The sequence below is a fragment of the Ranitomeya variabilis genome, chromosome 1 (genome assembly GCF_051348905.1).
Source record: "Ranitomeya variabilis isolate aRanVar5 chromosome 1, aRanVar5.hap1, whole genome shotgun sequence".
In the NCBI taxonomy this organism is placed as follows: Eukaryota; Metazoa; Chordata; class Amphibia; order Anura; family Dendrobatidae; genus Ranitomeya; species Ranitomeya variabilis.
The window spans coordinates 946,437,560-946,463,706 of NC_135232.1; the positions used below are offsets into that span (position 1 = coordinate 946,437,560).

General features: G+C 44.0%; 1 protein-coding gene across 1 annotated transcript in view; it reads right to left on the bottom strand.

Annotated features, from left to right (window-relative positions):
• RNF150 (ring finger protein 150) overlaps positions 1-26,147 on the bottom strand; it is a 211,494-nt gene that overhangs the window by 134,380 nt on the left and 50,967 nt on the right. The gene's annotated exons all lie outside the window — the stretch shown is intronic.

A 26,147-nucleotide genomic window follows, 5' to 3' on the forward strand; every position in this document is an offset into this window, starting at 1 on the left:
TTACTAAAATGCTGTAACAGAAGGATTAAAGCTGCAGGCCGTATTTTATATATGGAAACATTGGTGATAGGTTCAATTTCAGTAGAACCTGTCATCACTACACTTTTCATCAAATATTTTATCACCCAACAAATAATAATAATACTGGAGCATCATTACTTATTCTGTTTTGGCTTTTCCGGTTTTTGGTCCTGGAAATGTATGCATGAATTGACATTTGGACATCGGGCTGTGTCTCTGCACAATCTGTCACTGTCCATTCAGTGTTGCCAGTGCTAGATTGTGTAGGGACATGCTCCTTTCCCAACATGAGTAGTTAACCCTATTGTCAATTTATTTCAGAGAGTACATAGTGTATCAAAGTCAAATAAAGCTCTAAGACATGATGATCAGGAATAGAAATTTCATAAAGAATATAAATATTTAAAAGGCATCTGACAGTAGAATCAACCTTCCCAAGACGCCTACATGATAGAAAGTTGAATAAAGTGACACCTTATGATCCAATGTAAATAAGCTAAGAAGCCCTCCTATAAAGATTATTTTTTGTAAATCGGTGCATGTAATGTAGTGTGTATGTGTTATCAGACTCACCTACTGCCACCTTCTTTGGGATCCAGTGTCGCTCTGCTCCTCTTCTTAGTGACGTCACTGCTCTTCAGGCTCTCCGGGTCACGCCGTGTGACCGTGAAGTGGCTCTAACAATGTAAGTGTCTGGAATGTCACAATCAGGCTCCAGAGACTTACACTGTAAAAGCCACTTACTGCTCACGCAAGAGTGTAGCGTGACTGGAATAGCCTGAAGAGCGGTGGCATCACTGAGAAGAGGAGCAGAATAGCGCTGGATCCTGGGGGAGGTGGCAGAAGGTGCGTACATTAACAAATGCACACTACATTACATGCACATATATACTGATTTATAAAAAAGAATACACAACTTCATCGGAGTGCTTCTTTAAGATCTATGTGCTGGACACAGATAACCCCGAGAATCTGTTCCCACAGCTTATTTTAAATGAAAGTGAATGTTATCAGTGTGAGACATATAGATCAGGAGAGCAGACTGTCAGTCATTACATGTTTCACACTGGTAACGCCCGGTTCATTTAAAATAATCTCTGGAGGCAGATTATCAGGGCGATTAGGGTCCGGACCATAGATCTTAACATTAAATCGGAACGCAGATATCAAAGTATCATTTTATTCACCTTTTTATGACTTACATATCCATGTTGCTGACTAAGGCCTCTTTCACACTTCAGTTTTTTGGCGTCAGTCTAAAACCGCCATTTTCCTCAAAAAACGGATCCGTTTTTATTTTCGACGGATCCGTTTTTTTCCCCCATAGACTTGCATTAGCGACGGATTGTGACAGATGGCCATCCGTTCTATCCGTCATGCGACGGATCCGTCGAAATTAGGCGGACGTTGTCTAGACATCGACGGACTTTGTAACGTTTTTTGTCGCCGCCTAATTAACGGTCCGTTATTTGGCGGATCCGTCACCCCAATCCGGTTTTTTTAACTGAGCATGCTCCAAAAAGTTGATACTTTTCCCAGACAACCCCAAAACTATATAAACAGGACAGGTGGGCCTCATTTTTCAATGTGCCATGAAGAGAGAACACAGATCCTGCCATCAAGAGAGAACACAGATCCTGCCAGCAAGAGACATCCTGCCAGCGAGAGACATCCTGCCAGCGAGAGACATCCTGCCAGCGAGAGATATCCTGCCCGCGAGAGACATCCTGCCCGCGAGAGATATCCTGCCAGCGAGAGACATCCTGCCAGCGAGACATCCTGCCCGCGAGAGACATCCTGCCAGCGAGAGACATCCTGCCAGCGAGACATACCCGCTAGCAAGAGAGACCCTGCCAGAGACTGCTATGTGAGTACTGCCATCCAGCGTGTGTGTGTATGCCTGCCTGACATGTGTTTTATTTTTCATACTGTGCTGGTATTTTTAATGGCTGTGCTGTGACGTGTGTGTGTGTGTGTGTGTGTGTGTTTGTAAATGCTGTGTGATGTGTTCTGCATTTTTTGGTGATTTTTCATACATTAACATACTGTACTGGTATTTCAAATAAAGAGCAGTGTAGCTCCTACTGTCCAAACAAAAAAAAATGAAAAAAAAAAAAAATTTGGAATAAAAATTACACAAACCTGTCCGTAGTATGATTTCAAGATAAATTTAAAACTGGTCTACATTCAATAAAGGTGTTTGAGGTTCTATATCTAAATGCAGAATGCAAACCTTTGGTATACAAAATGTTATCTGGTTATAACTAGGGTAACCATAATTATCATTTTTGGGTATTGGTATTTTAACTTTGAATGAGGGAATTTTTTTTATAAGGTTGAAACTGTCTCTGAAAGAAAGAGCTGAAGATCCTGTGGTGACGTCATCACTATCATAGGGCTTTCAGCATTTATCAGCTCCGCCTCCTGATCACATGACGATGAGGTCACCACAGGTCCTTCAGCTCTCAGCAGCTCAGTCCTGGTTGTGTGCAGCTCGTGTTTATCTGGTATCAACCAGCAGCAGATTTCTGGTTCCTGCTGTTCTGGTGAGATGTGGAGAGAGGGGCAGAATGTGGAGATGGATGGGCAGAATGCGGAGTCGGATGGGCAGAATGCGGAGACTGATGGGCAGAATGTGGAGATGGATGGGCAGGATGTGGATTTGGGTGGAAAATATTTTGGCGGGGGGGGCCCCCATTTGGAAGTTCGCACCGGGGCCCATAACTTTGTAGTTACGCCACCTTATAGTAGCTTAGAACTGTCTTTATACTTGCAGATTCTAGGGACCAAGACGACGCAGGCAGACCCCCCAAAGTTTTGAAAACATGTAAGTATAAAGTCCCGAAAAGCTGCGTCTATCCTTTTGTATAGCAGCTTAGAACTCTCTTTATACTTGCAGATTCTAGGGACCAAGACAGACTCAGGCAGAATGTCTTCATCTGAGAGCCCCCCCCCCCTCACATCGTCAGGCACCTGAGGTTTTTTTTTTTTTATTCCTAAATTTTTTTTGGTACATCTCTGGTAATGTTTTTGAACCCTATATGTATTTATTCTGTTTTCACAGGAAGAAGAAGGAGGAGCAGCAGCAGCAGAGGAGCTTCATGAAGGAGACGGGCAGGGTGGAGAAATGAGAGGAGCGGGAGCGCATAGTGTAAGTTTTGCAGATACAGATCCTCACATAAAACACATCCTCAACACAAACATTCAGCACAGCACACACACAGTACATATGCCTCCATCCAAGCACATAATTTATTTATTATTTATTTTTTTTTATTTAGTCTTCACAATCCGGGGCTCGACGTAGAGTTCCTCAGAGCACCTCCCATAGTCGTCGGAATGCTAGGCGCGGCAGTCACCGCAGAGTAAGTTCCTTTTTTGGTTTGGTGTTTAGCAAACTGTAAAATTCATGTGTTATAATCTTTCCCTTTTTATTCTTTTTTTTTTTTTGTTAAAAGGCTTCACAGCGTGCTCCCGAACAGGATGAGGAAGAGGACGAGGGCATAGACGTGGACACCCTCATCCAAGCGGTCCAAAGTCGGGAGCCGCTATGGAAGATGTCGGACCGCCGCCATGCTGACCAGTACGTCACCCGACGGCTATGGGAGGAAGTGTGCAATGCTGTCATTGATAACTGGGAGGAACTCAATGCTGGGGCCCAGGATCTAGCACGTAAGTATTCACAGTTTATTAACGTGTGTTAGCATGATTTAATGTGTTGTATAGTAACCAATTTTTGCTTTCTCTTTCCAGGTAACAGGGTAATCGTGCGGTGGCGGTCACTGAGGGATCGCTTCAAGAGGGAGTTCAACAAGGAGATGCAGGCCCCGAGTGGATCTAGAGGACGCAGGAGCAGGTATCAATATGCCAGAGCCCTGTCGTTCCTCCGGTCGACGCTGCTGAGCAGAAGGTAAATATTCAACACCACAAGTTTTCAGTCAAACTGTTAAAATGTGTAACCTTCTTTTTTTTTTTTTTTTTGGCAGCAAGGGCAATTGTAATATCAAGATACTAATTTTTTTGTTTGTTTCTTCTTTAACAGTACTGTCAGCAGCACTCGGGAGCCTGCATCAGAGTTGCACCCCTCTGGAGCGATCCCTCAGGGGTCCGCCACCGGGGACCACGTCTACCCTTCTGTGTCTGCACCTTCCCTTCTGTGTGATCCCTCGGCCCAATCCACCAGCGCTGGAGCAGCAGGGCGGACTTCGTCACTTGAAGCTGCAGGTGATGAGATGGAGTTCCCTTTACCCCACCCCTCTGACACTGCCGCAACATCTAGACCACCTTTGGGGTCAGGACGGCAGCGCCAGAGAGGTCAGGAAAGGAGCTATGCGCCTGAATTTTTGCATTTGAATGCAGCCTTCCAGAATGCCATCAAGCTTTTGGGTGAGCAAACGTCTGCTGGTTACAATATGCTTCACAAATGCATATTGGAACTCAGCAGTCGTCTGGATAGGATGCAATCAGATGCAAACCAGTCACCAAGACACTGCTTTTTTCAGTCAGTCCTCAGGCACATGGAGAATCTAACTCCTGACCTGCAGATGCATGTGATGCAAGGCTGCCACACTGCTCTAGTGCAGGCAATGTCCCAAGCCCCTCCACCCACCCTTCATGTTTCAACACCTTTCCCCTCTCAAGTCGCCGTCTATCCTCCCGTCCGTCCTCCTCCCGTCCATCCTCCTTCTACTCCTTCGCCATACCTTTCTTCCCCCCTCAGTATTTCCCAGTTCCTACTTTCCCCTTTCCATTCTTCCCCTTTAACTTCACCATTCCCAATCCCACCAACACCTTCACCATACCTCCCACAAACCACATCTGTACCTCAACTCCCTTCCCATCCTCATGTTTTCACCACCCATTCCACCTCTGTTCCTCCCCGTGATGTCCTGTCCCCCACTATCGACGTGGCCCGCCCTGTCAGCCCCTCCGCTACTATCTCCACCCCAAATTATGAGAACCTTTAAAAACTGTATGTAAATAAATAAAACTTTTTGTGGTTTAAAAACAATTTTGTCTCTTTTTTTTTTTTTTAAACTGTATTAAAACCACCAAGGTTATGGTAATAGTAAACATTACAAAATGTTTAAAGGGTACCGGTACAAAACATACAAAATACAGCAAGGTTAACCAAACAAAAAAATGGTATTTTTACAAGTTTGAAAACATTTTTTTTTAAACCATTTGATACTGCCAGTCAAGTGATCCTGCAGGAGACATGAAGTAGTCTGCAAACTTGTCCCGCATTCTGGAGACTGCTACTGGACTGCGAAAAGTTGTGTTGTGGTAGTCCGGCAAGGTGCTTTCTGACACATTATCCTCCAGGGAAACATGTTCTTTTGATAAAACAAAATTGTGAAGTACCACGCAAGCCTTCACCACATCATCGACAGTTTCAGTCTGCAGTTTAATGGCAGTTAGTAGCACTCTCCATTTGGCAGTTAGGATGCAAAAAGCACATTCCACTACTCTGCGTGCTCTGGTTAAACGATAATTGAAAATTTTCTTCCTCTGGGTCAGTGCACTACTTCCAAAGGGTTTAAGCAAATGTGGGGAAAGCTGGAAGGCGTCATCTCCAACGCAAACAAATGGTAACGGTGGACCGGTGGTTCCAGGGAGAGGTCTAGGGGGCGGAAAATCAAATGTCTCTCCATACAACCGACGCCCCATTGGTGAACTTTTAAAAATCTGTGAGTCATTTGCGCGTCCATACGCACCGATATCCACAGCGATGAACTTACAGTGTGCGTCGGCTATGGCCATCAAAACAATTGAAAAGTATTTCTTATAATTGTAGAATTCTGATCCAGAGCAAGAAGGTTTGACGATCCTTATATGTTTCCCATCAACTGCTCCGACACAATTTGGGAACTGGCATATTTGTTGAAAATTCTGTGCAATCTCCAGCCACCTCTCATGTGATGGCTCTGGAATATATTCCGCATGTAAGCACTCCCACAGTGCCCGGCAGGTATCTCTGATGATCCCGGAAATGGTGGATATCCCAAGCCTAAACTGAAAATGTAGCGATGAGAACGACTCTCCAGTTGCAAGGAATCTGTTAACAAAAGGAAAAGACAATAATTAATAAAAACTTCAAAAAACATCATTACAGTTATAAGTCTGATGAATGAGAATAATTAAAAAAAAAATAAATAAATAACTTACCGAATAGTCACCATGAGACCAGTTCAATGTAAAGTGTTGAATAAACACCACGGGTCATGCGTTGGGCTGTGATGGGATGGATCCACAGCCTTCTCTTCCGCCGCTGCCGCAGGATCCGCAGGCTTTCCTCCTCCTTGTCCTGAACGATGACTGCCAACCGATTTGCCTCAAAAGTAAAATCCGCACATATCTTCGCTATGTTTGCCAGTACTTGCTCCATCGCTGCCACTTTCTCTAATAAACCCTTTCAAAGATGTGATGTAAATACACAGTATATATAGTTTTCCAGTAGTTTCCAGTAGCCAATCACATTGAGATCCTCCCTTTTCAAAAAACGGATCCAACGGATGAAAAAACGGACGCAACGGTTCCAACGGATCCGTTTTTCTGACGGATCAGTATAACTGATCCGTCAGAAAAACGGATCCGTTGGAACCGTTTTTTCAACAGTTTTGACGGATCTGTCGATCCGTCACGATGTCGGAGGTGACTGACGCCAAACGACTGAAGTGTGAAAGAAGCTTTAGGAGGGTTTATAGTACTGACAGATTCCCTTTAATGAAACAGACATGTCAAGAGGGGTACTTTTTCTACTAGCTAAGAGGTCTACAAATACTGGTCTATGAGTTAGCCCTGGGCAGTGTGTACATTTAACACCAACTCTGCAGAAACATTTAAAGGGATATTGCAAATATTGAAAGTTATCTTTTATCGGAAGGATCGGGATAACTTTCCGATCGTTGAGGGAACAACCACTGCAATCTCTAACAATTCCATCATTAGTGCTAGACAGAGCCATGTATCCTGAAGTGAGTGAACACGCACATGCTCAGTCTCCACTCCATTCACTGTACATAGAACTGCTGAGTCCAAAACACAGAGGTGTGCATGCTTGACCAATGCTGTAAATAACTAACTTTATAAAGTAAAAAAGATAACCATGTTTGGTTTCCTACAGGTCTATACATTACACATTAAGGATGTACTCAGAGCATGTCTACCCTATATACTATACTTACCGATACTTATGGTGTGAAAAGACCCAAACTGCATGTTTCATTGCGTACTACGCCAATTTTGGTGCATATTGAATGCTTAAAGAGAATTTGTCTTAATGCTTATGCTTCCAAATTGGTGGGTAGCATAAAAAAGGGACAGACATCCTGATTCCATTGATGTATCACTTACTGGACTGCTTGCTATAATTTTGATAAAATACCGAATTACTCACCGGTAATGCTCTTTTATAGAGCCCACGACAGCACCCACAGAGAGGGGATCCGCCCCTAGGAACAGGAAACCTACAGAGAGATAAAAGGGGCGGCCCCCCCTCGCTCCTCAGTTGTTTTACAGAGAATAGGAGGAACCGCCGCCAGGTTTTTTAGTTTAACAGGTTTAGACATATATACATATTTACAACTTCATGTCATTATACTGTATTATATACAACTCCCTATTAAGACACCACGTGTACTACATAAAGAAAAGGGAGGGAATCGAATGGGTGCTGTCGTGGGCTCTATAAAAGAGCATTACCGGTGAGTAACTCGGTATTTTCTATTCACCACGACAGCACCCACTGAGAGATTTACAGAGATTATAGATTGGGTGGGTTAACTGAGCCGAGAACCGAAACCCCAAAGGTTAGATCAGAAGCAGCAGAAAGGTCTAACCTATAATGTTTATAGAAGGTATTAGGCGAAGACCAAGTTGCAGCCTTACATATAAGGTGTATTGGCACGTTCGCGCTCTCTGCCCAGGAGGTCGATAAGGCTCTAGTGGAGTGTGCTCCGATATGCAGAGGAGGATCTCTTCCTTTAGATCTGTACGCCAAGACTATAGCATCCCGGATCCAGCGCGACAGTGTGTTCTTTGTGACTCTGGATCCCTTGTTTTTCCCCTGGAAAGACACAAAGAGAGCCCTACTCTCCCTCCAGTCCCAAGTTCTATCTATATAAGTTAGAACAGCTCTTTTAACATCTAGGGTGTGAAGCCTAGCTTCTTCTGGAGTTGAGTGGCTCTCATAAAAGGTAGGTAACAAGATTTCCTGAGACCTATGAAAATTAGTGGCCACCTTAGGGAGATAACATGGATCTGTCTTTAACACTATTCTATCAGAAGTCACTGATAGGAATGGAGGATCTACAGATAAGGCATGGAGATCACTCACCCTTCTGGCAGATACTAATGCCACTAACAATATCGTCTTTAATGAGATATGCTTTAATGAGGCTGTCTGAAGAGGCTCAAAAGGACTTTGTGTCAATGCGTCCAGGACTAACGTCAGATCCCACTGAGGAATCTGCGGTATTTTAATAGGTTTTGATCTTTCGCATGCAGAAATAAACCTAGATACCCATCTATTGCCCGCAATGTCAGAATTAAAGAGAGCTCCTAGAGCCGAAATTTGGACTTTTAACGTGCTAACCGAGAGCCCCAAGTCCAGACCCCTCTGTAAAAATTCCAGTATTGGAATTATAGGAATCTCCGAAGAGATTTGTGCGGTATGAAATTCAAGAAACTTCTTCCAAACTCTAACATAAATTTTGGTGGTGGAAGGCTTTCGGCTTTTCATTAGGGTATTTATTAGTCCTCTAGAAAAACCTCTAAGCTCTAGTAACTGCCTCTCAAATTCCAGGCAGTCAAGTTCATTCCTTTTACTTGAGGGTGTAAGAACGACCCCTGAGATAGAAGGTCCTTGGACTGAGGCAGAATCCAGGGGTCTGAAACTGACATCGCTCTGAGCCATGAAAACCATGGCCTCTTGGGCCAGAATGGGGCTATCAGCAGAACTCTTGCCCCTTCTTCCCTTATTTTTCTTATTACCACCGGCAGTAGATTCCATGGGGGAAACGCATAGGCTAGATCGAATGCCCACGTTATATGGAGGGCATCGAATATGTCCGGATGGTCCTCTCTGCATAGAGAGGCGAACGTCTTGACCTGACGATTTGCTCGTGTGGAGAACAAGTCTATCTGGGGTACACCCCATTTGGCTGTTATTAATTTGAAAACTTCCCTGTTGAGCATCCATTCCCCCTGGTGCAGAGTGTGGCGGCTGAGGAAGTCTGCACGAAAGTTGTCTATGCCTCTGATATGAACTGCCGACAAGGATAGTAGGTGACCTTTGGCTAGCTCCATGATGTCTGAAGCAATCCCCATAAGATTTTCCGACCGTGTACCTCCTTGGTGGTTGAGATAAGCCACTGCGGTAGTGTTGTCGGAGAAGACCCTTGCGTGAGAGCCTTTCAGCTGAGGGAGAAAGTGGAGCAGGGAATAAAATACAGCTTTCAACTCTTTTACGTTAGAGGAATTCTCAAGCTCAGCACCAGACCAGAGACCCTGGACTACCTGATCCTGAAAATGTGCCCCCCAGCCATCAGGACTAGCATCCGTGGTAATATTAGTGCATGAAGTGATTACCCACAAAACTCCCCTAGACAGATTGCTCCAATCTAACCACCATGCAAGGGAGTGTAACACCTCTGGCGTTAAAACAACTGTTTTATCCAGGTCTCCTTCCCTTTGCAATATAAATTTCTGAAGCTGTCTAGTGTGGTATTGCGCCCATTGGACCGCAGGAATACAAGAGGTTAGGGAACCTAATAAAGACATGGCATTTCTCAATGACATACTGCGCTTACTAATGGCTGAACTCACTTTATTAATTATAGTGGTCTTCTTCTCATCAGGAAGCCTACATATCTGGTCAACTGAGTCCAATAGGAGCCCCAGAAATTTCTGACATGTCACTGGCTGGAGTTTGGATTTTTCCCAGTTTATAATCCAGCCCAGTTTTTGCAAAGAAAATAATACTTCCTCTAACCTTTCCTCACACTGTAGAGAATTTTTACCTACAATCAACAGGTCATCTAAATACGGGATTACCAGTGTGTCCCTTACTCGTAGGAAAGACATTACCTCTGACAATAATTTGGTAAAAACCCTCGGAGCCATGGATAAACCAAATGGCATTGCCCGGTACTGTAGATGACAGACCTCCCCATCTACAACCACTGCTACCCGAAGAAATTGCTGGTGTAATTGGTGTATGGGGAGATGGTAATAAGCATCTTTGAGATCCAATACTACCATGTAACAATTTGGAAATAGATTTTTAATAGCTGAACGAATAGATTCCATCTTAAATGACCTGTGTTTTATAAAGGAATTCAGCTTTCTCAAATTGATTATGGTTCTGAAAGAGCCGTCGGGCTTAGTAATCAGAAACAGGGGGGAGTAGAAGCCCTTTCCTATCTGGGATGATGGAACCTTTATTAATACTCGTTTGGATATTAATGTTTTAATTTCTGTTTCAAGGGCCTCCTGCTGAGGTCTAGATTTTAATGATGTGAGAAGGAAGGAATCTGGAGGTGTTTGAATGAGGTCTAACACAAGGCCTGAAGACACTAAATTGATGGCCCATGGATTGACCGTTATTTCCTTCCATTGTTTCACAAAGTGTAGAAGTCTAGCTCCCACTGGCAAAACGGGGTCAATGGAATTTATCTGCTGGCTTAAAGGGGCGTTTATTGAACAAGTTCCCTTTTTGTTTAAATTCTTTATTAGTGTTCCATCGATCTTTAAAGCCTCCCTTCTTCCCGAATGGTGGCTTCCTGAACGCCCTTCTGTAAGAAGGAATAAAGGGATTAGGGAACCCCTTTTTCCTCTCACCCGCCTTCTTGAGTATCTCATCTAATACGGTTCCAAAGAGGTACTCACCCTGACAGGGTATGGCACACAACTTGGACCTGGACTGGGCATCTCCTTTCCAGTTCTTTAACCATAAGGCCCGACGAGCCGTATTGGTGAGACTAGCTGTTCTGGCCGCCAGACGGAGCGAGTCTATAGAGGCATCGGATATAAATGCAGCCGCCCCTTTAATTAAAGGAATAGCGGCGCGCAGTTTTTCCCTGGATACCCCCGCCTTGATGTTCTGGTCTAGCTGGTCTAACCACACCAGCATAGACCTGCTAGTGGATGTGGCTGCAATTGCAGGTTTAAAGGCAGTAGCACAGGCCTCCCATGATTTTTTAAGGAGCGTGTCAGATTTTCTGTCCATAGGATCCGATAAGGAACCCGCATCTTCCACTGGTAGGGAGGAACGGCGGGAGGTGGATGCCACCGCTGCATCCACTTTAGGAACTTTAGACCAAGTGGTCAAGTCCTCATCGTCAAAGGGATACCGTCTTTTACATGAGACAGGTACAAACCCTTTTTGTCCTTTACTCCATTCCCGTTTAACAAGGTCCTTGATGGCCTGATTTACCGGAAATACTTGGCCCTTTCTTTGTGAAAGACCAGCGAACATAATGTCCTGAGGGATTTGAGGTTCCTTAGACTCTGACACCCCCATAGTACCTCTCACTGATTTAATCAGATTATTTACATTGTCCGTAGGGAAACAGACAAAGTCCTCATCATCCGAGGAACCTGATCTCTGAGAAATGTCTGAATTAACTTCCCCACTTTCAGCTGATGTTTCCACTGCAGGTGAAGGTGTTCTCCTGGTTTTTTTCTCCATACTCCTAGCTGGACTACCTCCCAAAGATTGAAGTTCTTCTCTTATAATGAGACGAATTTCGTTCATCCTAACCGAACTCTCCTGCTGCAAGGTATAATCTATGCAGCTTTGACATAATCTTTTAATGTATGAGTCTGGCAAGGGCTCTTTACACATCGCACACTGCTTGTGTCTAGTTTTCTCCGTCCGCTTACCCTATAAAACAGAAGCGGGAGAAACTACTATTAGCCATCATAAACCCACTTAATCCTTCACCCAGGAATAAGGTTTAAATACCGTCTGCCGGGTACGATTTGCTTTTGGCGAAGAGCGGCCAGATTTTTTCACAGATTTCTCAGTGGAGTCACTCATTTTCGAGTGTCCACTGCTTTTCTTTTTCGCATCACCACTAGGCAGGATTAAATCCTCCAGTGGGCGCTCGATATCCTCCTGGGACGACATGTTGCGCAACTTGTAGTGCCTTAAAACTGCCTTATATAGCCCTGCTTGTGCCTCATGCTGAGAAAAAACACACCTCTTTTTTTTTTTTTTTTTTGTAACTGACCGTTTAGGGAGTTCAGCGATTAGCCCTGGTGTGCGGCCCGCAGTCTCCTCCTCCAGCCACAAATGCTGTCGCACCTCAATCACTGGTAACCATACTGGTACCTACAGCCGAACCCAGGCTGACCTTGCGTCCCCGGAAGTCCTACAATCCACTTCCGGGACGCTACCAGACTGCGCATGCACACACTCCCTCTTATCCATGCGGCTGAAGCCGCCGCTTACCGAGGCTGCCGCCACTGCACACCGCCACATCCCACCGCATCATCGAGGGGTAAGCAAAGAAAACGAAACCTCTTACCAGGCATAGCTGAAGGGTTCGTACACGCGGTGGAGCGATATAACAGTTTCCCATCAGGGAGACTGTTATTAACTCGGTATCCATGCTGATGTTATCAGGATAGGGGGAAGCCAACAGGACATCCCCCTTCTCTGAGACTTACTCTGGAGCCCCTGCCGCTCAACAGAGACGAACAGGCGGCAGTCCAGGCAAGCTTTTCCTCTTCCTTAAGTCCGCAGAGTTTCTCTCTGAGGTGTTCCACCCGGGAACAGGAAACCAACTGAGGAGCGAGGGGGGGCCGCCCCTTTTATCTCTCTGTAGGTTTCCTGTTCCCAGGGGCGGATCCCCTCTCTCAGTGGGTGCTGTCGTGGTGAATAGAAAATCACATTTTTTGTGCTGCAGCTTTGCTAGTTCTCTTAATAATGATCTCTGCCTAATATCGCCCATGCCACTGCTTCACAGCTTTCTGTCTACACCATGCATAGGCAGAATTATGCTAATCAATGTTGGAGTCCGGGATAGTCAAAGCTCATGGATACCGAAGACTAGATAGCAGTAGCTTATCACTGAGAAGACTAGCAAAGCTGCAGTAGTTAAATCAGTTTTATATTACAACTACAACAAACATCCCAGTAAGTGACACAGAGTTGGAATCAGGGTCTCTGATCCTACTTCGTACTGCTCAAATGAGACAGCAAAAATCTTGTGACAGATGGAACAATGGAAAAAAATGGAATCACTTCACAAAGCCATGTGTCTTACCTGAGCAAAGCTTCTCAAGAGTTCTACTGGAGTTACTTCATTTCTCTACATGCTGCCAATGAACTGTAAGGTTGTGTTTCCACGGTCAGGAAACGCTGTGCGTCAAACACGCAGCGTCCAGATGTTACAGCATAGTGGAGGGGATTTCATGAAATCCCATCTCTACTATGCGTTAAAAGACACATGCGGCAGACCCGCGTAAACGGACATACGTCGCGTCTTTACAGAACGCAGCATGTCTGTTTACAATGCGGCGACGCTCCGTTGCCGCACTGTAAATTTATGGTAAAACCGCATCTAAACGCAGCTTACTACGCATGTCTCCTAATTTATTAGGAGACATGCGGGCTTACCTGACCCGCCGCCGGAAGTCCCATGTCCACTGCAATTCTCGCAATAACTTAGCTTACTACGAGAAGTGCCGGGCACGTGACCGGGGGTTATCTCCTACAAATACCAGTCCGCAGTCGCCCCAGAAATGGTGCATCTGTAAGAATTCTGGCGCTTAGCCTCTCTCTTCCCACTGCCCTGTAGCAGTGGCATATGGGGTAATAAGGGGTTAATGTCACATTTGTAAGGTGACATGAAGCCGACTTAGTAATGGAAAGGTGTCAATAAGATACCTACCATTACTAATCCTATAGTTGGTAAAGGGTTAATAAAACAGACACACAGGCAGAATAAAGTATTTTAATGAAATAAAACACCACACAGTTTTGCCATCTTCATTACACTGGTAATCCAAGCGAAGCCATCGATCTTCTGTAAAAAAAAAATAATAATAATAATAATAAACCAACAGTATACTCCCTGGTCCGACGCAGTCCTTAAGGCTACTTTCACACATCAGGTTTTTGCCGTCAGGCTAAATCCGCCGAATTTTGAAAAAAACGGATCTGTCGCAAAAGTTGCCGCTGGATCCGTTTTTTTCTCATAGACTTGTATTAGTGCCGGATGGCCTCACGGTTCACCTGCACTGCAGTGTTCTCACAATCAGCTGATGAACCGATTGTGAGAACTAGCCTAGTGAAGGGAGATAACCCCCGGTCATGTGCACGGAACTGCAAAGTTATCGCGAGAACTGCAGTGGACGCGGAGTTCCGGCGGTGTGACAGGTAAGACATTATGTAAATTAGTAGACATGCGTAGTCAGATGTGTTTACGCAGTTACTACGCATGTGACTAATCATTAGATGTGGTTTTACCGCATCTAATAATAGTCTATGGGAAATTTACGGTAAACAGACATGCTGCATTCTGGAAAGACGCACCGCATATCCGTTTACGTGGGTCTGTCGCCTGCGTCTTTTAACGCATAGTGGAGACGGGATTTCAGGAAATCCCCTCCACTATGCTGTAACATCTGGATGCTGTGTGTTTGACGCTGCGGCTCTACGCAACGTCAAACACGCAGCGTTTCCTGACCGTGGAAACACAGCCTTACTCTCTCTTCCTGGTTCCAGCGTTGTGTCTGCACATGCTACTCTTTAGTTTGTCTGCACAGAGGCTCGTGGCATCTACATACGCAGAACTGCTGAGCTCAGTGATTGGCTTTAGCGCTGTCGATGTGACCGTCACTGATACAGTTAGAGGGAATCTGTCAGAAGGTTTTTGCAATGTAATCTGATAGAAGCTGAAACACGGAATTCAGGGATGTGTCACTTGTCAAAGTGCGTGCTGTTTACTAACTGTGAAGGATTTATCACTAAGAGATTAACATTGCTGGACCACACTAGTCTGGCAACGCCCCCTCCTGTGATAAGCAGCTCACGGTCTATGGACTTTATACACACACAGCCTGGTGTGGGCGTGGGTAGCTTTCTCAGCTCTGCTTCATTCTTTATATATAGCTTAGATTGCATTAGAACGACTGCACCCAGCAATCTAAGTGATACATCGTAGGATTCAGCTTCTTTGTACCTACATTGAGCTGCTCTCAGATGAGGTATTAAAAACCCGCTGATAGAACTGCGCCTTAGGACAACAATTTACTTAAACTGGAAAAATACTTAAGTGCCTTTTTCATAGTTGCACTTTATCCATATAAATATTAATGTTTTGAAGTTAGATACTGAATACCATAAAAAACAACACTTCCCACCACAAAGTGCAGGGATTACTTAGAAGACATAATCTGCAGGAGGTGCCACAAAGACACGAGAAGGCCGAGACGCTGTCACATCTACATCATAAGCTTCTCTGAGAACCTCAGGTGCATATTCTGCACGCAGCACTATCTTAGGCTACGTTCACATTTGCGTTTTGCGCCGCATGCGTCCTTTTTTTCATTGATTTTGGACACAGCAAAAATGCAACTTGCTGCGTCCTCTGCGCCCGGACGCGGGCGCCGCAGGGACGCATGCGGCGCAAAACGTAAGTGCGACGCATGTCCATGCGCCCCCATGTTAAATATAGGGGCGCATGACGCATGCGGCGACGCTGCGGCGCCGACCGCAAATGTGAACGTAGCCTTACAGATATCACGTCATGGATGACAATATCAATGGCACACTTCATACAGATCTAGTGCGGCATCTTCGGTTTTGTTAAGAAAGGGAAACCACGACATGAGTGTGAACTTAGCCTCAAAGTAGCAAAATAGAGAAGGACCCAGGACAAAACATTAACTTGGAGGAAGATACATTTTGTAGAAAACAAATGCGCATACGGCGATCAGGGAATCGGTGGCAGTTCCCGTGAGATATCATGACATATTAGTTATAACTGGGCTGTAGGGTGGCTCAGTGGTTAGCACATCAGCTTTACAGTTCTGGGGTTCTGAGTTAAAAATCCAACAAGAATAACATCTGCAAGGAGTTTGTATGATCACCCATGTTTGTAAAAGTGAGCAAAATAAATAAATTGTAATGAACGAAAAATATATTTTTAATATTATGTTAAAGATAAAAACTTTTTAGTTAAAAAAATTGACTGCAAAAATGGCACAAATACACATTATATACAGAAGTACAAGCACCAGCTGGTGTTCATGCATTCTTTTAATTTCTGAGACAAGAAACAGATTCCAAAGGAAGAGAAAATCAGAAGTGTAATATGAAGCTCCTTGGACCTAATGGGAAATCTGAAACCCGTTCTCCTCATGCAATGTGGCGTGTTAAATACCGATGTTTTTACACTGCAGATGGACCTTTAGGCCACGGTCACACTAGCAGTATTTGGTCAGTATTTTACCTCAGTAAGTGTAAGCCAAAACCAGGAGTGGGTGATAAATGCAGAAGTGGTGACATGTTTCTATTATACTTTTCCTCTGATTGTTCCTCCCCTGGTTTTGGCTTACAGATACTGAGGTAAAAAACTGACCAAATACTGATAGCGTGACCGAAGCCTAAGGCCACCTGTGGTACAAGGGCTTTGGTGTAACATAAAGACCAGCATAAGGCTGCTTTCACATTAGCGTCGGTACGGGCCCGTCGCAGTGCGTCGGGCCGACGCATGCTGTGAAATAAATGCCCGACATGGGCAGCGGAAGCAGTCTTACGACGCTTCCGCTGCTCCATTGCAAGGTCCGGGGAGAAGGGGGCGGAGTTTCGGCCGCGCATGCGCGGTCAAAAATGGCGGACTCGACGCACAAAAAAAGTTACATGTAACTTTTTTTGTGGCGGCGGTCCGCCAAAACACGACGCAACCGTCGCACGACGGTTGCGACGTGTGGCAATACATCGCAATGCATCGGTAATGTAAGTCTATGGGGAAAAAACGCATCCTGCAGACAACTTTGGAGGATGCGTTTTTTTCTCCTGAACGACGCATTGCAACGTATTGCAAACGACGCTAGTGTGAAAGTAGCCTTACCCATCAATCTTACAATGTACAATTAGATCCAGAAATATTTGGACACCCACACAAGTTTTGCCATTTTAGCTGTTTACCAAAACATATTCAAGATACAGTTATATAATCGATCTGGGCTTAACCCCTTAATGACCGGAGCTTTTTTCAGTTTTGCGTTTTTGTTTTTCGCTCCCCTCCTTCCCAGAGCCATAACTTTTTTATCAATATAACTTTTTCCATCAATATGGCCGTCTGAGGGCTTATTTTTTGCGGGACGAGTTGTACTTTTGAACTACACCATTGGTTTTACCATGTCGTGTACTAGAAAACGGTGAAAAAAATTCCAAGTGCGGTGAAATTGTAAAAAAAAAGTGCCAGCCCACGGTTGTTTAGTTTTTTTACTATGTTCATTAAATGCTAAAACTGACCTGCCATTATGATTCTACAGGTCCTTACAAGTTCATAGACACCAAACATGTCTAGGTTCTCTTTTATCTAAGTGGTGAAAAAAAAATTCCAAACTTTGCTAAAAAAATAAAAATAAAAAAAAAAATATTGCGCAATTTTCCGTTATCCGAAGTGTCTCCACTTTTCGGGATCTTGGGTCGGGTGAGGGCTTATTTTTTGCGTGCTGAGCTGACGTTTTTATTGATACTATTTTGGTACAGATACGATCTTTTGATCGCCCGTTATTGCATTTTAATGCAATGTCGCGGCGACCAAAAGAAACATAATTCTGGCGGTTTGACTTTTTCTCGCTACGCTGTTTAGCGATCAGGTTAATCCTGTTTTTATTGATAGATCGAACGATTCTGAATGCGGCGATACCAAATATGTGTAGGTTTGATTTTTTTTTATTGTTTTATTTTGAATGGGGTGAAAGGGGGGGGTGATTTAAACTTTTATATATTTTTTATTTTTTTTTCATACTTTTAAAAACTTTTTTTTTTTTTAATTTTGTCATGCTTCAATAGCCTCCATGGGAGGCTAGAAGCTGCCACAAATCGATCGCCTCTGCTACATAGAGGTGATGCTCAGATCGCCCTTAGGGCTGTCCCACACGTCCAGATAATTCCGGTACCGGAATAAATCGGTACCGGAGTTATCCGTGTCCGTGTGCCTGGGAACTCACGTAGGCCATACGGGCGGCACACGTGTGCCGCCCGTATGGCGAGTGGGTACCACACGGAGCGTGTGGTACCCACGCGTGTGGTACCCTGCATCGTGCTGAAGCCGCGATTCATATGTTCCCTGCAGCAGCGTTTGCTGCAGAGAAAATATGAATAATAGTGTTTAAAATAAAGATCTATGTGTGCGCCGCCCTCCCACCCCCTGTGCGCCCCCCCGCTGTTCTGAAAATACTTACCCGCCTCCCTCGCTGCTTCCTGGTCTGGCCGCGGCTTTTAGTGTATGCGGTCACGTGGGGCCGATCATTTACAGTCATTAATATGTGGCTCCACCTCCCATAGGGGCGGAGCCAACTATTCATGATTGTAAATGAGCGGCCCCACGTGACCGCATACAGTAGGAGGCGCGGGGCAGAGAGGAAGGAGTGACAGCCAACGTGGGAGCGGGTGAGTATTTTCTGAACAGCGGGGGGGTGCACAGGGGGTGGGGGGGCGGGGGACACATAAATCTTTATTTTAAACACTATTATTCATATTTTCTCTGCAGCAAACGCTGCTGCACAGAAGATATGAATCGCGGCTTCAGCACCATGTGGGTGGGACAGCGCTTACTGTAGCGCTGTCTCCTGCACGCACACGGACCCCAGACGGAGAACGTCCATGTGAGGTCCGTGTTTTACACGGACCCATTGACTTTAATGGGTCCGTGTAATACGTGCGCTCCCACGAACACTGACATGTCTCCGTGTTTGGCACACGGAGACACGGTCCGCAAAAAATCAATGACATCTGAACAGATGCATTGATTTTTATGGGTCTACGTGTGTCAGTGTCTCCGGTACGTGAGGAAACTGTCACCTCACGTACCGGAGCCACTGACGTGTGAAACCGGCCTTAGGTAGTAGAATTGCAGCACTGCTATGAGCGCCGACCACAGGGTGGTGCTCATAGCAATCGGGCATCAACAACCATAGAGGTCTTCAGGAGACCTCTGGCTGTTATGTCGACGTACCGATCACCCCCGATCACGTGACGGGGGTCACCAATGCGAGCATTTCCGGCCAGATGGCTGGTAGCACTTGTTAAATGCCGCTGTCATTTGACAGCGGCATTTATCTAGTTAATAGTCGCGGAGCGGATCGCGAATCCACCAGCGGCTATCGCGGGCATATGTCAGCTGTTCAAAACAGCTGACATGTCCCGGATTTGATGCAGGCTCACCACATCATGGTTCTGATAGTTCTGCCATCGGACGGAATAGTACGTCTAGGGGTTAAAGTGCAGACTCTCAGCTTTAATTTGAGGGTATTCACGTGATAATTAGAGTAAGGGTTTAGGAATAACAGCTCTTCACTATGTAGCTTCCTCTTTTTAAAGGGAGGAAATGTAATTGGACAATTATCTTAAAGGTTCTTTAATGGGTTGCATAGGCTGTTCTCACGTTAATCCATAATCAATTAAGCAAGTAAAAGGTCTGGAGCCGATTCCAGGTGCGTTATTTGCATTTGGATGTTGTTGCTGTGAACCCACAATATGTTGTCAAAGCAGCTCTTAATGGAGGAGAAACAGACCATCATTAGCCTGAAAAAAAGAAATCCACCAAAAGATAGCAGAAATGTTACGAGTGGCCCAATCAACAGTCTGGCACATTCTGCAAAAAATGAGAATACTAGGGAGCTTGGGAAGTCAAAAAGGGCTGGATGTCCATGGAAGACAACAGTGGTGGATGATCGCAGAATCCTTTCCATGGTGAAGAAAACCCCTTCACAACATCCACCCAAGTGAAGAACACTCTCCAGGAAGTAGGTGTTTCTGTATCTAAGTTTACCATAAAGAAAGAACTTCATGAGAGGAAATACAGAGGATTCATCACAAGGTACAAACCATTATTCAGCCTTAAAAATAGAAAGGCAAGATTAAAGTTTGCCAAAAAACATCTAAAGAAGCCAGCCCAGTTCTGGAAAAGAATTCTTTGGACAGATGAGACTAAGCTCAACCTGCACCAGAATGATGGGAAGAAAAAAAGTATGTAGAAAGCAGTGTGATGGAACGGCCATGTGTGGCGTCCAGTGGCACTGAGTCAGTAGTGTTTATTGATGATGTGACTGAAGACAGGAGCAGGCGGATGTGTACAGGGCGATACTTTCTACTCAGAAGATTCAACCAAATGCACCAAGGTTGATTGGACAGCGCTTCATAGTCCAGATGGGCAATGACCCAAAACATGCTCAGAAAGAAACCCAGGAGTTTGAGGCAAAGAAGTGGAATATTCTACAATTGCAGAGTCGATCAATAAATCTCAACCCCATCGAGTAGGCATTTCACATGTTTAAGACAAAAGTTAAGACAGAAACACCCACAAACAAGCAGCTGAAATGAGCGGCAGTAAAGGCCTGGCAAAGTGTTTGGTGACGTCCATGGCTTCCAGACTTCATGCAGTCATTGCCTGCAAAGGATTCTCATATGTATGACCAGATCTCATGTGTATGGCCAGCTAATATCTCAGTGATTAAGCAGTGAATCAATCACAATACTGAATATAATGAAATATAGCTCACAATATCTGTGGTTATCTCCAGTCTAGTGGACTTAAATATGATGACCTAAGGTAATGTGGTATTCTTCAGACTTTTGTCTACAAATTTGGAATTTTCAGGTAATAAAATGCTATATCCCTATCCTAAAACATTGGAAAATAAAGTACAGTGGCTTGCAATCGTATCCCCCCTCGGCTTTTTATCAATTTTGCTACATTACAACCTGTGCTTCAAATATTTTTGTAATTCGATTTGTGTATGATGCATCAGCACTAAATAGTCTAAGTTAGAGAAGTGAAATGAGAAAAAAAACAGAGAAATTAAATTTATGTACACAAATATAAGTGGGCACCATCAACCAAAAATATAATTATACAGGGATCTCCTGATGCATGTCAAGGCAAGACATGTGAACAGCAAGGAAAAAGAACATGCATACAAACAGGGATCACCCAAATAATTTGAATAAATATACACATTTTTATTTAAGACCAAAAAGTATACACACATAAAAACAATTAAAAGTCCACTTGGGATAGTTTACACACAAAACAAATGATCCAAAATGAGGAGTTAAATATTCTCAAATACCCATAGACCAAATCCGAATAAAGTTAAATGACAAAGTCAATACAGCTGAGGACTATCTACTGAACTGATGTTGCCAGCCAAACAGGTCATGTGGAAAAAACAGTATAAACATACATAGAACACCTCTATGCGAGCAAGGTTACAATAAACCTATATGCAAAGCTCGTATTCGTTCTATGAAATAAGGGCTGTGTGAAGTAAAGTCCTAGTGCACTGTGTTCGCAATTAAGAATGATGGGACCGAAAACACTGCGCATTTATGGTCACGGACAAAAAATATATATAGAGACAATAGTCCATACTCAACCCCGACACAGTCAGATGGTCCCCCAATGAGAAGTCCGGTCTAGAGGGTACACGTATGCATGTACTTTGTCCTTGTTGTTCACGTAAATTAAATTTATGGGATCAAATAACCAAAAATTGGCATGTGCATATGTATTCACCACTTTTGCCATGAAGCCCCTACAAATTTCTGGAGCAAGCAATTAGTCAACCTGTGTGCGATCTAAGGCTGTGAGCACACGTTGCGGGTTTTTCGCGTTTTTTTTCGCTATAAAAACTGCATACATTATGCATCCCATCATTTAGAATGCATTCCGCAATTTTTGTGCACATGATGCGTTTTTTTTCCACAAAAAAAGGCTTCTCCTTGTGGAGAGTGACATACCAGCTCTGGCTTGTCAAGGTAAAGAGGCTTATTCGCCGTGCAATGCTCCTCTGGGAAATTTAACATGCAAATTGCCTCTTCAGAGAAAAAGAGGACTTGAACTCTATAGCGCCACCTGTTGGAAGTAGCGATCCTACAAGTCACAATCAACCCTTTAACGAGTTGTGCAATATGACTTAGGATAAAAGCCAAATCAGTATCTCAATATCTCAGTATTTATCCTAAGTCATATTGCACGACTCCTTAAAGGGTTGATTGTGACTTGTAGGATCGCTACTTCCCACAGGTGGCGCTATAGAGTTTAAGTCCTCTTTTTCTCTGAAGAGGCAATTTGCATATTGTATTTCCTAGAGAAGCATTGCACGGCGAATACGCCTCCTGACCTTGACAAGCCAGAGCTGGTATATCACTCTCTATAAGGAGAAACGTTGTCAGTATATACACACACCTTTTCTGAAAAGCCAGAGAGGCTACAACACAATTACACAAGAGGCACCAGTAACCAACACATCATGAAGAACAAAAAGATCCCCAAACAAGTCAGTGACAATGTTGTTGAGAAGTACAAGTCAGGGTTGGGTTAGAAGAAATCCTAATCATTGATGATCCCCAGGAACACCATCAAATCCATTATCAATAAATGGAAAGAACATGGTACCACAACAAACCTGCCAAGAGAGCGCGGCTCATCAAAACGCTCAGCCTGGGCAAGGAGAGTATTAATCAGACAGGCAGCATAGAGACCAAAGTTAGTCCTGACGGAGCTACAGAGTTTCCAATAAGAGACTGGTGTATCTGTCCCTATGACCACAATAAGCCGTACACTCCATAGCAGTGGCCTTTATGGAAGAATGGTCATAAAAAAAGCTTTTACTTACACACAACAAATGTAAGACTTATTTTGAGTTTGCCAAAAGACATGTGGGAAACTCCCCAAATGTATAGAGGAAGATGCTGAGATCAGAGGAGTCCAAAACTGAACTTTTTGTCCACCAAGGTAAACGCTATGTCTGGCACCAAACCAACACAGCTCATCACCCCAAAAACACTATCCCCACAGTGAAACATGGTGGTGGCAGCATCATGCTGTGGGGAATCTTTTTGGCCGCAAGGACTGGGAGAATGGTTCAAGTCAAGGTTAAGATGGATGGTAAGAAATACAGGGATATTCTTGACCAAAACCTGTTTCAATCTTTCAGTGATTTGAGACTGGGATGGGTGTTCAATTTCCAACAAGACAGTGACCCAAAGCATACTGATGAAGTAACACAGTGGTTTAAGGGGAAACGGGTAAATGTTTTGGAGTGGCCTAGTTAAAGCCCAGACCTTAATTTAATTGAGCATCTGTGGTCAGACTTGAAGATTCCTATTCACCAGAGGAAACCATCTAACGTGAAGGAGCTGGAGCAGTTTTGCCTTGAGGAATGGGAAAAAATCCCAGTGGCAAAATGTGGAAAACTCATACTTATCCAAAGTGACTTGCAGCTGTAAATGCAGCAAAAGTAGTCTCTACAAAGTAATGACTTTAGGGTAGTAAATAGTTATGCACACTGAAGTTTTCAGTTATTTTGTCCTATTTGCTGTTTGCCTCACAATAAAAAGAAAACCAAATGTTCACAGTTGTAGGCGTGTTCTTTACATGAAATGATGTAAACCTTAAAAATTTGAAATTACAGGTTGTAAGGTAGCAAAACAGGAAAAATGCCAAGGGGGTGTATCTGATAGCCACTGTATGATACCAAAGATTTAGCCCTTTGCACATATTTTCCTGTACACTTATGGGCAATACATGGAGTGTTTTTTTTCAGTTGATAACTCTTCATAATCACAGTGTAGTCAGTCTGTTAGTCACAAAAGATACATATTCTGCTAATTTATTCAGGTAGTCACTAACCAATCACACACGTCTGAGTGTGTTTAAGGCGACTTTTGGCTTCTTATCTTTCCCTGTCAGTTTTCCCTGTCAACCGGTCATTGAGACAACTCTTCCTGTCACTACACTTGTGGTGCCTAACTGAACCCACGGCAATGGCGGCAGAGTGGTCTGTTCGTAGACCCATACTGTAGACCCTTATAATTTTATTGGACATCCTATAACATATTTACATTAAATTTTCTGCCAAAATGGATATGATTTTACAATTTTCCTCTAGCACCTCTACATCTTAGGCTTCTTTCACACTTGCGTCGGTACGGGTCCGTCACCAAGGGTCGGCGCGACGTACCGACGCACGTTGTGAAAATTTGGCACGACGTGGGCAGCGGACGCAGTTTTTCAACACATCCGCTGCCCATTCTAAAATCCGGGGAGGAGGGGGCGGAGTTCCGGCCACACATGCGCGGTAGGAAATGGCGGACGCAACGTACGAAAAAACGTTCCCTTGAACATTTTTTCGTGCCGACGATGTGCCAAAACACGACGCATCCAGTGCACGACGGACGTGTTGTTAAGGCCAGAAGTGGCAGGCCAAGAAAAACATCAGAAAGGCAGAGAAGAAGAATGGTGAGATCAGTCAAGGACAATCCTCAGACCATCTCCAGAGAGCTGCAGCATCAACTTGCTGCAGATGGTGTCACTGTGCATTGGTCAACTATACAACGCACTTTGCACAAGGAGAAGCTGTATGGGAGAGTGATGCGAAAGAAGCCGTTTCTGCAAGCACGCCACAAACAGAGTCGGCTGAGGTATGCAAAAGCACATTCGGAGAAGTCAATTTCTTTTTGGAAGAAGGTCCTGTGGACTCATGAAACCAAGATTGAGTTGTTTGGTAATACAAAAAGGCGTTATGGATGGCGTAAAAAAAACACAGTGCGTTGTATAGTTGACCGATGCACAGTGACACCATCTGCAGCAAGTTGATGCTGCAGCTCTCTGGAGATGGTCTGAGGATTGTCCTTGACTGATCTCACCATTCTTCTTCTCTGCCTTTCTGATGTTTTTCTTGGCCTGCCACTTCTGGCCTTAACAAGAACTGTACCTGTGTTCTTCCATTTCCTTACTATGTTCCTCACAGTGGAAATTGACAGGTTAAATCTCTGAGACAACTTTTTGAATCCTTCCCCTGAACAACTATGTTGAATAATCTTTGTTTTCAGATCATTTGACAGTTGTTTTGAGGAGCCCATGATGCCACTCTTCAGAGGAGATTCAAACAGGAGAACAACTTGCAAGTGGCCACTTTAAGTAGCTTTTCTCATGATTGCATACACCTAGCTATAAAGTTCAAAGCTCAATGAGGTTACAAAACCAAAAAAAGCGCTTTAGTAAGTCAGTAAAAAGTAGGTAGGAGTATTTAAAACAAGAAAATGATAAGGGTGCCCATACTTATGCACCTGTCAACTTTTGTTTGAATGCAGATTGCACATTTTCTGTTAGTACAATAAACCTCATTTCAAGGCAGAAACATTACTGTGTCCAACAGTTATTAGATATATGAAACTGAAATAGCTGTTGCAAAAAAAACAAAACATTAAGCTTAAGATTAATAGGGGTGCCCAAACTTTTTCATATGACTGTATATGTCTCTCTACAAGCCTGGAAAGAGACAGGACTAGGACGCCAACAATTAAAGAGAATATGTCACAATCTTCACATTACCGACATGACCATAAACATGTAAAGACCTGTCAATCAAGCCGAGTTGGGCGGCAAGAATCCAGCAGAGAGCCGCCTCCATGACTCTTCTCCCTGTTTCTGGCTAATTTTTAAACTATATTTTATTTCAACTGCAGCTTTTCAGAATAAGACATTTTGCAGCTACTTGTTTCCTGCTAATCATGAGCCCTTTTATTTAGTGCCCGATTAGGGGCTTCGGTCACAGGAATCTCTGGGGGGTCTTTGGGCTGATTTGCATTATTACACTGTGAGCCAAGCCTCCTTTGTAAAGATCATAAAAAATAGCACTAAGTAAAAATGCCAGATTTCTGGAACTACATGGCGAAGTATAAAAGAAAACGAGCACTAAGGGCAGCAGGAATGAAATAAGAGCACCTATTAGACCTTTGACCTGGTGACAAGTCATCTTAAGGCAATCCTCAGGATATTATGCAATCCATGAGAAGAACATGATGGTTGCTATAGTATCATAGTAGCAAGATGGGAGGAAAGGTTCTAAAATTAAGTCTTAGGAGAATG